The 15,104-nt window shown below is 37.4% G+C and overlaps 1 long non-coding RNA gene across 2 annotated transcripts in view; it reads right to left on the reverse strand.

Annotated features, from left to right (window-relative positions):
- Positions 1-15,104, reverse strand: part of LOC138760738 (uncharacterized) — an 83,001-nt gene that overhangs the window by 37,707 nt on the left and 30,190 nt on the right. For both annotated transcript variants that reach the window (XR_011355841.1, XR_011355842.1), the window contains exon 2: positions 1,480-1,589. This is a non-coding gene — a long non-coding RNA (uncharacterized lncRNA). The remainder of the gene's footprint in view (positions 1-1,479; positions 1,590-15,104) is intronic.

The following is a 15,104-nucleotide window of genomic DNA, read 5'->3' on the forward strand; positions in this document are numbered from 1 at the left end:
AACCTGACAGTAGAAGATCATCAGGGGACATGGGGATGTGTGGTTGTTCTTACTTGTTCTGGTCGTCTTTGTAAAGGCATACAAAGAAGCACCACTAGTCCAGTGCCACTATTACGAAGAAAAAAAATGAGTAAAGAGAGCCCATTCAGAGTCATCAAGTATCTGTGGATCCTGCCACCTCATCCAATGCTGCCATCTCCTGTGCCCTCATAACTTCTGCAGCTGCATGGTCTCCTGCCAAATCCAGTGGTGAAAACAAGTTTGAGGCATCCAAGGCACTCTCCGCAACCCTTAAGAAATTGGGAAGCAGTCAGATTTCTAAGGCCCTTTAGGAGCCCTGCTTACCATCAGCACCCTCACAAATCCCAACCCTGATACCAGGTGCTAGCAACTGTGGCCTGGTATGAGGCCTTCAGCCATGCTAGTCCACTGTTATAAGGTTCTCTCCCAGGCTTTTCATTCTCACTGAAAGGTGGAATGGTGTTGTCCTGCACTGGTGCCCTTCAAGGGTCAGCTGCTTCCTCAGAATCTTCTCTCTCAAAGACCAGGCTGCCGAAATTTGAATGTTTGGGCACCTGCCTACATTTTATCCCTATCTGGATGAAGGGCTCAAGCCCAAAACATTGGTTATGTATCTTTATGTTTCTATATAAAGTTTACTGTCTCGCCTGCTGAGTTGCGTTGGATACCTCAAACTTGTTTTCACCACTGCATTGTGTTTTTACTTCAATTACAGAGTCTGTAGACTTTTCATGTTTTACTCTGGATAATATTTAAAGCATAGTGTAAGCAAAACACTTGTTTTGGCTGGACTCATTTACCACTTAAATGCACCAATAAGTATAAATTTTAACAACTGAGATGCTATCATGCATTAGTATGTAATTATCACATGGCATAACAACATGAAGACTGAGCATAGTTTTAACAGGCAATTGTATGGGCCATTGAACTAAATTTGCACAATGCTTTAATGGCTTGCTTAAGAAATTGATAGCATCTGCTGAGACCAAAGTGTGTCCGTTAAGTTTTAAATTCCATATCACCCAGTCAAGGGCAGACAACGTGCACATGTGAGAGACAAATTCGTTCAGTATGGTAACTGGCACAGTTTAATAAAATGGTTTAGCCCAGCAGTTGGCTATTCAGCTCATTGTGCTGACTGCTATTTGAAAGAACTATCCATTTAATCTCATTCCACTACTCTTGTCCCACAGCCAGTACATTTTCTTTCATATTTAGTTATCAAGTACCACTTATGAAAGTTTCCTTTAGATTCACTATAACCAAACTTTGACACAACACATTTCTGGTTTACAACACCTTTCTGTGTGAAATACAATCTCCTCATCTCCTTGAAGTTATTTTGCCAATGTTCTTTTACTTGCATCCCATGGTTAATGACTCTTCAACCACTGAAAGTCATTTCTCCCACTCTACTATGTCAAAGTATTCATGGAAATTGAATTTTTCTCTTACACTATATAGGTGCCTTGTCCACCTTTAACATCATAACGGTGTTTTCCCCCTCTCTCCGATATCAATTTCTGTCATGCCCACTCCAGGAGGAAGAAAACTGGGAGAAGGATCTGTAGAATAAAATAAATGTCTATGAGATATGAGACAAATGGCATTATGGGGATAGATATGAGCACCATAAGCCACTAATTTGGTGTAACCAATTGTTAATGGTAAAATAGTAGAACTTGCCTGACAATTTAGTTAATATCTCTCAGATAAGAAAAAAAAAGAAAAAGTGCTGGAAAATTAGGCTGGCAAGACAGCATCTGTGGAAAGAGAAGCAGTTAATATTTCAGATGAGGGAGGCCTCATTAAACCTGACTGATAAAGGTCAAGGAGAATCCCAGCAGATTCTATAAGCATACTAATGACCAAAAGAGTAACTTAGGTAGGAGAAAGAGGGTAGTAGTGGAGGTTTGTAACTCAGATTGTTGCCATCTGATCAGTGGTGTGCCTCAGATATTGGTGCTGGTATTATATTAGTGACTGGATCACAATGCAGTTAGAGTGGAGAGTGAGTTTGTGGATGACTCCTATTTTAGTGGACAGTGAAAAAGGTTATCTGAAATTACAACAGGATCTAATGAGTGCACATTTTGCTCTATTCAGAAAGCACGGTACAGTTTTTACATTTCTTTCTGCTTCACTTGGAGAGAATCGGAGTAGTTTTAGTCATGAGCAGTATAAGTAGCAATGAAACAATGGTACATGTCACTTTCCTTGAAGAAAACTGTTCACAAAAATCCCAGTCATCTCTGTAGTGCAGCCTTCCTTCATTCCAACATAAATTTCTGGGTGGTGACTGTTCAAAAAGATCTGCGAGTTCAAGTTCCACTCTAGATGTTTGAGACATAAATCCAGGTTATTACTCAAGTGTAGTACTGAGCCAGAGTTGATATGATGGATCATCTTTTGTTAGACTTATAGACTTGTATGCTCAAACTACTGTCGGCTCTCTAAAATGAATATAAATATCTCATATCATTTGAAATGTACAGTCCTTCAATCAACACCACAGAAAGAGTTTATCCATTATCATCTTCACCTTTGCAGGAGCTTGCTGTGTACAAAATGGCCAGTGCATTTCCTGAATTACAACAATGACTATGCTCCAGTAGTATATTTTTTTTAAGTGTGAAGGACATTAGGTTGTTCTAAAGAGGTCTGAATGATGCTAAAAAAATACAAGCCAATCTTTTATGTTGAGTGAGACTCATTTAAGTCATGGACTTCAAGATCCAAGAAAGTGGTTCACCATTACTTCCCAAAGCCAATTAAAAATAAATGCTAGCTGATCCCCATAATACGTACAACATAAAAAATATCAACATTATCTTATGACCTCATTGGTAAATTCAAAACTATGGGATACTTGAAGACTTCATCCTTTGTCAGTATTTCAGTATTACTGTTTTAGCACCTGCTTTAGGAAGGTTGTTGTTAAGCTGGAAATGGTGCAATAATATTCACAAGGATATTTAGAGTGAATGGCGGGTCTGAGTTATTGGGAGAGACAGGATAGATGAGTGTGTTATTTTCCGGGAAACTGAGGAGTGATCTTTTGGAGGGATATAAAATAATGAGAGGCATAGATAAGATGAATAGACACAGCCTTTTTCCTTAACTAGGAGAGTTTAAATGTAGAGGGTATATGTTAAAGGTGATGGGAAATGTTAAAAGGAATCTGAGCTGTAGCTTTATTCATACAGAAGCTGGTACATAAATGGAACAAGCTGCTGAAGAAGCTGTACAGGTGGGAACAATTTTGTCATGTGAAAGGAATTTGGACAGGGACATAGACAGGGAAGGTTTAGAAGCTTATGGACCAAAGAGAGGCAAGTGGTACTAGCTCAAATACATGGCTTGGTCGTCATGGATAAGTTGGACCAAAGGATCTATTTCTGTGCTGTATAGGGTGACGGTTCGTTCTATGACTCTTTGAGAAATCAACACTGCATGCATATTTTAAAAAATGATTTTAATTGCTTGTTCTGTGCTAGTTGGTAAAAGCAAGGGTAAAGCATTAATGATGGGCCTTAACATTATTGTCTATAAGAAATATTTTATTCAGGCACTTGTTTAGCAAATTGGGCACACAAGTTAACACTATCTCACCATTTTGGAATTTCCAGCATACATTAATCACATCCTTTGGATCAATTGGGAAGGGACGGGCTCTAATTCAAAGGAAAAATGGTAACAAGGAAAGGAAGTTTGTTTTTTTATTGAACCTATCATTTTCCACCTTGCGGCCACCTGTAGTAGGACCAAAACTTGCACTTGTGAGAGGGCATCTTGTTCATAGGTGGGCAGAGTCACAGATGAATTAAAATGGAGAAGCTCATCAATGGGATAAAAGGGACATTCAAATATTCATCACTGTTTATGATCTCTTCATGTGTTTTCAACTTAATGCATTGCTTGAGGGAATGAGTGTTCCACAAACACTGTGCAGATACATTTTAATAGGTAGCTTACAAAAAGATGTAAGAGGTAATAAGATAATAAATGTGCATTACAAAAGTAATGCAATGAAATCACTGCTTTTTAAATTCATGGTGCATTTTTGTCTTGAAAGAGAAAAACATTACTTTTGCCAACAGAGAGCAACAGCATGGATGTAAGTGAATGATAAATTTTAAACGCGAGGTCTATTGACTAGATAGAGATTTATGTGTAATTATGAGAGTAAAAACTAATACATAATATCAAACATGTTTGAACTATTTATCTTACTAACCTTTAATGTTTTCTACAATTATCTTCCCACAAGCTATGCTTTGGTTATCGTTGATATTCTCCAGCTACTGAGCTATAACTTCCCAACATTAGCAGATGGGTAAATCATATGAATATTAATAAGTCCCAAGAGGGTCATCAATCATTTTTAATCTGCCAGTTCCAATAGTTTGGGGTAAAAGCAGTCACCTGTAATGGCATCACATAACTTGGCATCCTAGTTAACAGTGTGTGTCAGGATGTATTGCATTCATTATACTCAGGATCACTGGTCACTGAGATAACAAGAGGGAACACTTTTAAGGTTAACACCACAAGAATTAAAAGGGAAAAATATTTTTTGTTCAATGCTTCATTCTTCCTTTGAGATTGCTTCATAGAGAGGCTGCAAACACTTTTAAAAAATAATTTTATTGTTAAATGAGCAGATATGACAGAAATATGGAGTGAATGGTGGTTGGAAACAGACAAGAACCTAGAGAGAAAATTTCCAGCCTGATTTTCTATCTATATATTCCAATTCAGTGAACTCCTCTCCCAGTGGCTTCTTTTGACTGTCTTGATATTTAAGAAATATCTAGATACACATTTGAATCACTAAAGAACAAAAGATATTGGACCAAGTACATGCAAAAATTAAAAACAAGTACAATGGCAATTTTATAGGTGATAACAAAGTCTGTAGTTCAAAAGCAGAATCCAAATAAAGGTGAAAGCAAGCCAGTAAGTGACAGTCCAGCACACTAGTAAGGTAGTGACCATCACGATCTGTACAAAGGGTTAAATTAGGAGGGTTAGTGAATTAACTGCATCATAAAGTTAAGAAATCCAATGGAGGTCAGTGGGATTGCTGTGAATTGTTGTAAAAAATGGTAGGGAGGCCAATGTTAATTCATAATAGTAAAATGCTGAGATTGTCAAAAACAAGCATATTCTCTGTAAGCTAGTGTAAAGCCACAGTTGTTTTATAAGTAGTTTTAATAGTGTTTTCCTCAAAATTGGAGGTTTTCATATCAAAAGGCCACGTACAAGAAGACTACACAATATTGAAGTCAATAGGAACAAGAATTGGGCTTTACCAACAGTAGCACTGTTACACCAATTCATACATATGGTTGAGTGGTCATCAAAAAAAACCATAATTTAAGAAATAACATCACAGTATTCGAACAAATTTGGGAACCGTACATGGAACACAACAGTTAAGTCCTACCGCGGACCTCCACCCCCTAAAATGACAGAATGAGAAGAAGACGAAATGAACTGATCCAGTGTGTAAAAGTAGATGACACAATTTTCTTGTTTATTTTCATTGTGTGACGACATTGTTTAATGGTTTTATTGTATCGTATATGTTGAACGTTTAGTGGGGGGAGAGGGGAGTGGGAAGGAGGGAGGGAAGGGAGGGGGAAAAAGGGGAGAAAATGACACTGTGTATATTCAATAGGGAAATGTTTATGTGTATTTTGGTCAATATGGTTCATAGTGTGAAAAATTTAAAAAAATTTTTAAAAAACCTGAGCCAAACTTGGCAAAAGATTGGAAGATTATATACTTAAGTAAGTGCAGCCAAGTGAGATTGATGAGGAGTAAAACAAACCTGGAAACCTATTCAAGCTAAGTACTGAAGACTTTTGGCACAAGTAATATGTTCAGCAAGTCACATCAATCAGCAAGTAGAACTACATATGATTGTAGCTGATACACCAATTGATAAACTTTAAAGGAGAAAAATCAAAGATTATCTCAGAAAATTGAAGTTAGGCAGAAAAGATGTGTTCTGCCTCGATGTTTCAGAACCACACACTGCCATACTATTGGGAAATATTTCAGTGAATGAATGAAGCCAGGTGCTAAACCAAAAAAAAATGCAAGCCTTGACCTACCTCAGATACATTGAAGACTAAGTGAAAGAGTCAATTAAATTCAAATAAACTGCAATTTTCAAGAAGTGACTGGCCAATTTCAATTGTAGTGGAACTTAAAGCAGACTAAACTGTTCAACTCCAGTAAACAATGAGAAGCTGGCACAATTCAACAGGTCAGGTAATGTCCATAAGCAGAAATGATAAGTCAACATTTCAAGTCAAAATTCTTCATCAAGATTGCAGTAAGAAGAGGTGATAAATTGGTAAAGAAGCTGGGGAGGGGCCAAGGTGATAGGATATTTGACAGAGGGTAGAGTAGGGAAGGAGAAAGATAAGGGGAGGAGATGGATAGGGAGAGAGGGAGAAGGGAAGGAAAGAGAGAGAGAGAGCATTGGGAGGGAAGAGTTGAGAGAAAAGTAAGAAAAGGGATAGATAAAGAACAAATGGAATCAGTGGAACAATTTATGCTTTTGCTGTTAGGTTGAAGGCTGTCCAGAAAGGCATATAATGTGTTGCTCCTCAAGTTTGTGTTTGGCCTCAGCCTGGCAATGCTTGAAGTCAAGGACAAACTAGTCTGTGTGGGAGTGTTGCAAGGAATTAAAATGATTGGCTACAGCAAGTTCAACCTTAGACCCACAGTCAGAGTGAACGTGTTCAGTGAAGTGATGACTCCATTTGTATTTGTTCTGTAATGGACCATGGACTGACCTTTTGGACTGTGGACTGTCATCATAAAGAATGGAATTCTGCTGGGAACTCAGTGTGACTTGTGGTGCAGCTGGGTCAAACTGTGCAGACAGAGAGAGAATGGAGCATTCAGAACGGCAGTTGAAAGAACAGTTGGAGTGCAGAACTGCAAGTGGAGCAGCGGAGACCAACTGGAGAGCTGTGTGAGAGGCACATGCCTCATAAGTTAATGAAGAGTTAAAAATCACAATTTGAAGACTGAGGGAAGTCATCTAAGGAAGCCTTGAAAAAGGATTCATAAGCTTACAGCCACGCAACATCAGTCATATCTCTCTCCAACGTTTATTATTGAATTGGACTGAATTACTTGACTGACTGGCCTGGGGTTTTGTTTTTTTTTTTCTTTTTGAATATTGCACACTGACTTTAATGGTCTGGGGGTTTTTAACATACACTGTTTATAAAGACATGATATCTGCATATTTGTTATAGATACTTATAGTGGGGTTAATTGGGTTAAGACATTATATTGTTAATAGTTATTAATAAAGTTAGAATTAAAATTTAACACTTTTGAATTGTGTCTTCAGTTCTTTTTGAAAATTTTATTTTGCACATGCGTCAACTCATATACAATATTTATCCATAACATAAAAATTATAAAATTATGACACAAAAAAATACAATTTTTATGGTTGATTTCATAAATTATACATTATTCTCTCTAATGGCATACAATTTAATCATTCAGTTTGCCATCTATCCAACCCCACAATATCACTAGATTTCCATGTTACAGCTATAGATTTCTTTGCTATTGCTATTGCTATTGCTACACTTAAAAACTTCTTTTGATAAATATCTAACTTCAATTAGGAAATATGTCTCAAGAAAAATACTCTGGGATCCTTCAGAATTTGTGTCTTCAAAACTCGTCCCAATAAAATACATATATCCTTCCAAAAATTATCTACCTTTTCACACTGCCAGACTGCATACAGGAAAAATCCTATTCCTTTATTACATCTAAAACATTGTCAGAACAATTTGAATGCTGTGCATGCAATTTGTATGGAATATGCTATAATTGATGAAGAAAATTAAATTGTACCATTTGATATCTAACATTAATTGTATTAGTTACACTTACATAGCATAATTTTGACCATACTTCATCTTGAATCTGTATATTTAAATCTTTTTCCCATCTAGATTTGGATTTGAATAAATCCTTTTCTGAGTAGTCTCTTGTAATTTGATATATTAGTACAGGTACACAATCCTTTATCCAGACATATAAAATCCGGAAATCTCCAAAATCAGACAAGTGGGGAGAGAGACGGCAGTACAAGTTGGGCAGGTGAGGGGGGAAGATTGGCAGTGTGAGTTGGGTGGGCAAGCGGAGAGATCAACAGTGTGAATCAGGTGGTCGAGGGGGCGGGGAGACAGCAGCGTGAGTGGGAAGGGTGTTGGGGTGGATATGGCAGCACAATATGGGTGAGCTTAAATCTGGCTTTCCAAAATCCAGAAAAATCTGAAATTCAGAACACACTGTCCCTCAAGGGTTCTGGATAAAGGATTGTGTACCTGTAATAAACTTTTCAATAAATGTATCCTTTATTAGATATCGAAATAGACTTTTTTCTAGCAATTTAAAATTCCTCCCTAATTTTCTTTTAAATATGATTTAAGTTGATAATAAGAAAAAATAGTATTATGTGGTATATTATACTTACCTTTCAATTAATCAAAAGTCAAAAAACAGATCCCATAAAACAATCCCTTATTTTTTTATTCCACAATTATACCAAATATCAAAATAATGATTATTAACTGCAAAAGGAATTAAAGGATTTTGATTTAATATAATTTTAGCCAACTGATAACTCTTCTACAGCATAAGTATATGCTTCAAAATTGGTGTATCTGATTTTCCTCTTAATAACCCCTCATACCATTTATATAAAATGTGTTCAGAATTACTTTCTCCTATTTTATTCATTTCAATTTGCATCCATGTAATCTTTTTTATCGGTGTGATAGCAAGAGGACAAAAATCTAAGTTGAACTGCTTTATGATAATTTTTTTAATTAGGCAATCAAAGTCCCCCTTGATCAAATTTCCATGTTAATTTTTCCAATGCAATCCACGGTGTTTTATCCCTCCAAATAAATCTTCCTACATTTTATTTAAATCCTGAAAAAAAACATTATTGGTAGAAAAATTGGTAAGGATTGAAAAACGTATTGTATTCTAGGAGAGATATTCATCTTCACACAATTAATCCTTCCTATTAAAGAAATTGGCAAATCTTTTGATCTTAATAAATCTTCTTTAATTTTCCTCAATAAAGATTTGTAGATTAATTTAAATAAATTATTTATATTTTCATCCACATTAATTCCTAAATATTTAATTGCACCAGTCTGTCATTTAAATTTTGCTATTTTCTTAACTTGAATATAATCTGTCTCAATTTTTGGCATCACTTCACTTTTATCAATATTTACTTTGTAACCTGATACTAACCCATACTCCGCCAACTGATCATTTACTTTTTGTAATGAGCTTTTAGGGTTTGTAAGATATAATATTACATTGTCTGCAAAAAGACCAGTTTTATGTTCTATATAATATATCTTAAAGCCCTCAATCTCATTATCACTTCTACCACCTTAGCTAAAAGTTCTATAGCTAATGCTAATAAAAAAGGAGATAATGGAAATCCTTGCCTTGATGATCTTTCCAACAAACAATTTTTTGATATTTGCCTATTTGTAATCATCTTAGCCTTTGGAAAATTATATAATGTTCATCCAATTTATAAAATTTGTCAGAATTTCAAAAACCTTGAATACTTTAAATAATCCCATTCTAATCTAACAAACACCTTTTCTGCATCTAAAGCTAAAGCCACTGATGGTATTTTCTTTTCTGAGCCATATCTATTAAACTTAAAAATCTAATAATAGGCTGATCTATTTTTAATAAAACCTATTGGGTACATATTAATCAATTTAGGTAGACATTTAGCTAATATATTAGCTATTGGTTTAGACAAAATTTTATAATCAGTATTCAATAATGAAATTAGCCTATATGAAGATGGAAGCAAAGGGTCCTTCCCTTTTTTTGGAATAACTGTAATTAATGCAGTTTTAAATGATTCAGGTAAGTCCGAAAGATCTTTCATTTGATCTAACAATTCCATAAATATCAGAATTAATATCTCTTCAAATTCTTTATAAAACTCCGGAGAGAAACCATCTTCCCCAGAGCCTTATTATTTGTTAAAGACATCAATATATCATATAATTCTGTAACTGTAAATGGATTTGTAATTCTGACTTCTCTTCTATGCTTAACTGTGGTACTAAGTAATTTTGGACAAGTATTCACCGATTTTATCCCCATCCTTCAAAGATTTCGATTTATATAATTTCTTATAAAATGTCATAAACAAATCATTAATACTTGTGTTTTATAGGTAAGATGACTTGAATCTTCTTTTACAGCTACTATTGTTCTCGATAATCAGTCTTCAATTGCCATGCTAAAACTTTATGTGCTCTATCTCCCAATTCATAATATTTTTGTTGGGTTCAACTTATATCCCTCTCTACTCTATATGTTTGTATTGTATTAAGCTTCAATTTCTTTAAATCCAACATTTTCCTTTGTTCCTCATTCTCTCAATTTTCCAATTCTTTTTCCATCTTTATTATTTCATTTCCCAAAGAATTAACTTCAGACATGTATTCTTTTTAACTTCAGCCATATAACTTATTTGTCCTCTTAAATAAGTCTTCAAAGAATCCCATACTATGAACTTATTAGTTACAGAATGTTAATACAGATAAGGGAAGCAGAGCCCGTGATAGAGAGGAGTTACAGGGAGAGAGTCACCCCTAGAAGGCAGGAGTCAGGGAATTGGGTGACTGTAAGGAAAGGAGGGAGAGCGTCAGTGCAGAGTACCCCTGTGGAAGTGCCCCTCAGCAACATGTATTCGGCTTTGGATACTGCTGGGGGGAACAGCCTATCAGGGATGAGTCGTGGGGGTCAGGTATCTGGCACAGGGGCTGCCCCTGAGGTTCAGAAGGGAAAGAAGGATAAGAATAGGATTCTTGTAGTTGGGGACTCATTAGTCAGAGGGACAGATAGAAGGTTTGTGGGACAAGATCGGGGATCCAGGTTGGTATGTTGCCTCCCTGGTGGCAGGGTCAGGGATATCTCTGATCGAGTACATAGCATTCTGCAAGGGGAAGGAGAACAGCCAGAAGTCGTGGTCCATGTGGGGACCAATGACTTAGTTAGAAGTAGGGATGAGGTCCTGAAACAGGATTATGTGGAATTAGGTAAGAAGTTAAAAAACAGGACCTCCAAGGTAGTAATCTCTGGATTGCTGCCCGTGCCATGAGCTAGTGAGGGTAGAAATAGGAGGATGTGGAGGATGAATGCGTGGCTAAAGAGATGGTGCAGAGGGCAAGGGATAAGATTTCTGGATCATTGGGATCTCTTCTGGGGAAGGTCGGACCTGTACAAGAGGGACGGACTCCACTTGAACTGGAGGGGGACCAATGTGCTGGCAAGCAGATTTGCTAGAGCTGTGGGGGAAGGTTTAAGCTAGTTTGGCAGGGGGGTGGGGAACAGAGTGTGAGAGCAGTGTCCAGGGAGTATGGCCACCTAGAAAGGAATAAAAAAGATAACAAAAGGTAGGATGGAGATTAGGGCAGAAGGTAAAAAAGAGAATATATGTGAGGGTCATTCTCTGAGATGCATATATTTTAATGCAAGAAGCATAGTGAACAAGGTAGATGAGCTGAGAGCATTGATAGATATTTAGAGTCACGATATTGTGGCAATTAGTGAGACCTGGCTATAGGAGGGGCTGGACTGGCAACTTAATATTCCAGGATACATTTGTTTTTGATGTGATAGATCAGGGGGTAAAAAAGGAGGAGGAGTTGCTCTGCTTGTTAAGGAGGACATTACTGCCGTGAGGTGACAGGATGGTATGGAGGGATCGACCAGTGAGGCTGTTTGGGTGGAATTGAGGGGTGGAGGAGGCAAGAGGGTGCTAATAGGGGTGTATTACAGACCACCAAATGGGCCAAGAAAATTAGAGGAACAAATTTGTAGGGAGATAACGTATATGTGTGAAAATCATAAGGTAGTGATCATGGGAGATTTTAACTTCCCACACATTGATTGGGATACCCATACGGTTAGAGGGCTGGATGGGCTGGAGTTTGTTAAATGTGCTCAGGATTGTTTTCTAAATCAGTTAGTAGAAGAACCGACTCGGGACGGTGTAATACTGGATCTCCTGTTAGGGAACGAGCTAGGTCAGGTAGCGGACATTAATGTTGGAGAACCAATTGGGTCTAGAGATCATAATTCTGTTAGTTTTAGGGTAGCTTTAGGGAAGAGCAAGGAGAGGCCTAAAGTTGAGGTTCTGGATTGGAAAAGAGCAAATTTCGAAGGAATAAGAAGGGATTTGGGGAGTATTGAGTGGGACAGGATATTTTCAGGTAAGGATGTTAATGAAAAATGGAGGATATTCAAAAAAGAAATTTTGAGGGTACAGAGTAGATGTGTCCCAGTGTGGATCAAAGGAAAGGCTGGAAGTCATAGGGAGGCTTGGTTTTCGAGGAATATTGGAAATTTGGTTAGGAGAAAAAGGGAGGTGTACAAGAGGTATAAAGTGCAAGGAGCTGAGAAGTTGAAGGAGGACTACAAGGAGTGTAGAAGGAATCTTAAGAAAGAAATTAGAAAGGCCAAAAAAAGGCATGAAGAGGCTTTGGCTGACAGAGTAAAAATAAATCCAAAGGGTTTCTATAAGTACATTAAAAGTAAAAGATTAGTGAGAGATAAAATTGGACCCCTTGTAGATAGCGTGGGTAGGCTGAGTGAGAAGTCTGAGGAAATGGGGGAAATTTTGAATGATTTCTTTGCCTCAGTATTCACTAGGAAAAAAAATGTTGAACCAATTGAAGTAAAGAAAAATAGTGGGGGGGGGTGGTGTCGTGAAGCATATAAGGATAACTGAGGAGGTAGTGATGGCTGTGTTAAAAAAGATAAAGGTGGATAAATCTCCCGGACCGGACAAAATATTCCCTAGGACACTCAGGGAGGCTAGTGGACAGTTAGTGGGGCCATTAACAGAGTTATTTAGGATGTCACTGGCCATGGGGGTGGTGCCAAAGGATTGGAGGGTGGCGCATGTGGTTCCTCTGTTTAAGAAAGGGTCCAAATGCAAACCTGGGAATTATAGGCCTGTAAGTCTGACGTCTGTGGTGGGCAAGTTGATGGAAAGTGTTCTGAGGGATGCTATTTACAAATTTTTGGAGGTACAGGGATTGATAGGGAGTAATCAGCATGGTTTTGTCAGGGGTAGATCATGCTTGACAAACCTGATTGAGTTCTTCGAGGGGGTTACAAAAAAGGTTGATGAAGGGAAAGCTGTGGATGTTGTCTATTTGGACTTTAGTAAAGCTTTTGACAAAGTTCCCCACAGGAGGTTAGGAAAAAAGGTGGAGGCATTAGGTATAAATAAAGAGGTAGTGAAATGGATTCAGCAGTGGTTGGATGGGAGGTGTCAGAGAGTAGTGGTAGAAAATTGTTTGTCCAATTGGAGGCCGGTGACTAGTGGAGTTCCTCAGGGTTCAGTCCTGGGTCCACTATTATTTGTTATATATATTAACGATCTGGATGTAGGGGTGGAGAATTGGATAAGCAAGTTTGCGGATGATACAAAGATTGGTGGTGTTGTGGACAGTGAGGTAGATTACCGTAGATTAAAAGGTGATTTAGGAAGGCTGGAGGTGTGGGCTGAGAAATGGCTGATGGAATTTAATACAGATAAATGTGAGGTGCTACATTTGGGAAAGGCAAATTTAAATAGGTCATATACATTGAATGGTTATCAATTGAGGAGTGCAGAGCAACAAAGGGATTTAGGAGTGATGGCAAATAGTACCCTCAAGGCTGATACTCAGGTAGATGGTGTGGTGAAGAAGGCATTTGGAATGTTGGTCTTCATAAATCGGAGTATTGAATTCAAGAGTAGGGAGGTTATGATGAAATTGTACAAGGCATTGATGAGGCCAAATTTGGAGTACTGTGTACAGTTTTGGTCAACAAATTATAGGAAAGATATAAACAAAATAGAGAGAGTGCAGAGAAGGTTCACGAGAATGTTGACAGGACTTCAGGGTCTGAGTTACAGGGAAAGGTTGTGCAGACTGGGGCTTTTTTCTCTGGAGCGTAGAAAATTGAGAGGGGACTTGATAGAGGTGTTTAAGATTTTAAAAGGGACAGACAAAGTAAATGTGGATAGGCTTTTTCAGTTAAGAAACGGGGAGATTCAAACTAGAGAACATGGTTTAAGATTGAAGGGGGAAAATTATAAGGGGAACATGAGGGGAAATTTCTTTACGCAGAGGGTGGTGGGGATGTGGAATGAGCTTCCGGCAGACGTGGTTACATTTAAGGAAAGACTGGATCGTTACATGGATAGGAGGGGACTAGAGAGGTATGGACCGGGTGCTGGTCAGTGGGACTAGGAGGGTGGGGATTTGCTACAGCATGGACAAGTAGGGCCGAACTGGCCTGTTCTGTGCTGTAAGTGGTTATATGGTTATACGGTTATATCCATAATTTTTTTTACCTGTTGCCTTATAAAGTCACAAAAATCTTTCCTTTTCAACAATGCTGCATTAAACCTCCATCTATAACCTATATTTTGCTCCTCCTCCAGTATAATGGACATAACTAAAGGTGTATGGTCAGACAATATCCTCACTTGATATTCAATACTAGGGACTCTTGACGGTAGTTGAGAGGTAATTAAAAACATCTATATGCGAATATGTCTTATGCTTATAAGAATAAAATGAATAATCTCTAATATCAGGATGCATCCTCCTCCAACTATCAACAAGTTTCAATTCATTCATATAATTTTTCACATCATTTGTCATCTTATTTTTAACCATGATTCTTTCTGATCTTTCCAACTTGGAATCAAAGGTAAAATTAAAGTCTCCTCATATAATAATTTTCACTTTTGCATTAGCTAACTCTATTAAAAAAAATTTCCATCATCTACATTTGGTGCATATATATTCATCAAAGCCCAATATTCAGAATATATTTATCATCATGTACTTCCCCACTTCATCAGTCATTACAGCAAATATTTCATTGGTAGACTTCTGTTTATTAATATTGTTACTCCTCTAGCTTTAGAATTAAATTAAGAAGAGAATACACCCCCCCCCCCACCC

The sequence above is a fragment of the Narcine bancroftii genome, chromosome 4 (assembly GCF_036971445.1).
Source record: "Narcine bancroftii isolate sNarBan1 chromosome 4, sNarBan1.hap1, whole genome shotgun sequence".
Lineage (NCBI taxonomy): Eukaryota > Metazoa > Chordata > Chondrichthyes > Torpediniformes > Narcinidae > Narcine > Narcine bancroftii.